At 46.2% G+C, this 1,963-nt stretch overlaps 1 pseudogene; it reads left to right on the top strand.

The window, feature by feature from the left end:
• Window positions 1-1,604, top strand: part of LOC116074425 — an 8,697-nt pseudogene extending 7,093 nt beyond the window's left edge.
• The last annotated feature ends 359 nt before the right edge of the window (window positions 1,605-1,963 follow it).

Raw genomic sequence — 1,963 nt, forward strand, 5'->3', positions numbered from 1 at the left:
ATCAGTGAAATAGAGGTGATAACCCTGAAAGTTGGCTCAAATGATACAAACCATCTAGAGATTCTAAGATAGCTAGGCAAGAGGATCAGAGTTCAAGAACCAGCCTTGGCTACATAGACAATTGGAAACCAGCCTGGGCTACATAGTGAGACCCTGTCTCAAAAGACCAGAGGAGCTTGGGAGATGACTCCACAGTGAAAAGCACTTGTTCTTGCAGAGAACCTGAGTTGGGTTCCCAGCACCCAGGTGGCAGTGGGTAACCCTCTGAAATGCCACTTCAAGGGGATCTGACGTCCTCGCCTGACCTCTGCCTGCATCAGGCACATACATGTATGTGCACAGATAGACGATATAGGCAAACACTCGTACCCATAAAATAAAAAAGAAACAAAACCAAGTTATATTTAGTATTTTTATAGTTAGTTTCTCCTAGTCAGGGTTTCTATTGCTTTGATAAACACCATGACCTAAACAGCTTGGAGAAGAAAGGGGTTTTTTGCTTACATTTCCACAGCACTGTTCATCAATGAAGGAACTCAGGACAGGAACTCAGACAGGAACAAACCTGGAGGCAGGAGCTGATGCAGAGGCCATAGAGGGGTGCTGCTGACTGGCTTGCTTCCCACAGCTTGCTCAGCCTGCTTTCTTATAGAACCCAGGACCACCAGCCCAGGGGATGGCACCACCCACGATGAGCTGGGCCCTCCCCCCATCCATCACTAATTCAGGAAATGCTTTATAGCTGTGGTTCTCAACCTGTGGGTCACAATCCCTCTGGGGGCGGGTGGAATGAGTTTTTCCCAGGGGTCACCTAAGACCATCAGAAAACACAGGCACTTGTGCTATGATTCATAAGAGTAGCAAAATTACAGTTACGAAGTAGCAATGAAAATAGTTTTAGCCGGGCAGTGGTGGCACACGCCTTTAATCCCAGCATTTGGGAGGCAGAGGCAGGAGGATTTCTGAGTTCGAGGCTAGCCTGGTCTACAGAGTGAGTTCCAGGACAGCCAGAGCTATACAGAGAAACCCTGTCTCGAAAAAATAAATAAATAAATAAATAATAATAAATAAACAAATAAAACACAGATAATAATGTGTTATCAATAATTTGTTGTAATAAGACATACAGGCAGTTTGAATCGCGGTACTACCGAGGAGTGGTCGCCGGCATCTCGCTGAGCGTCTGCCTGGTCTCTTCCTCGTTGGTCCGAGCTTCAGCGGTAAGGCTGGTAAGGACTCCAGAAAGGTCAAGACAAAGGCGGTTTCCCGCTCGCTTGCAGCGAGCCAGCTTGCAGTTCCCTGTGGGCTGTAAGGACACCTGAAATCTAGGACAACCAGCCACGGACATGTGGGTGCGACCGCTGCTGTGTACGGCGCAGCCATCCTGGAGTACCTCACCGCTCACCGCAGAGGTACTTGAATTGGCAGGAAACACCTCAAAAGACTTAAAGGTAAAGCGTATTACCCCTCGTAATTTACAACTCGCTATCCGCGGGGATGAAGAATTGGACTCTCTGATCAAGGCTACAGTTGCTGGTGGTGGTGTCATCCCACACATCCACAAGTGACTGATTGGGAATAAGGGACAGCAAAAGACTGTCTAAGGATGCCTGGATTCCTTATCATCTCAGGACTCTAAATATTCTTAACAGCTGTCCAGGGTTGGTGATTCCAGTGGACTGTATCTCTGCGGAAGACACAATTTTGCCTTTCTGTAATTCTATTGGAGCAAGTTGGAGGCTTAATTAGCCTTCCAACCAACCAAATTTCTGCCTTCGAGTCTTAACCATATGGAAGTGTTACTGTGGCTTCAAAGAAGCTGTTGATTCTGAAGTAGTGGGTTGGATTGAGTTGACTGTTTTTTAAAATCTGTTTGGATTTTAATTGTGCTGCAGAAGTTATAGGAACAAACATTTGGTTTTTATACAGACATTACTTCCACTCTGGTGGATAAGCTCAATAA

The sequence above is a fragment of the Mastomys coucha genome, unplaced genomic scaffold (genome assembly GCF_008632895.1).
Source record: "Mastomys coucha isolate ucsf_1 unplaced genomic scaffold, UCSF_Mcou_1 pScaffold3, whole genome shotgun sequence".
Classification (NCBI taxonomy): Eukaryota; Metazoa; Chordata; class Mammalia; order Rodentia; family Muridae; genus Mastomys; species Mastomys coucha.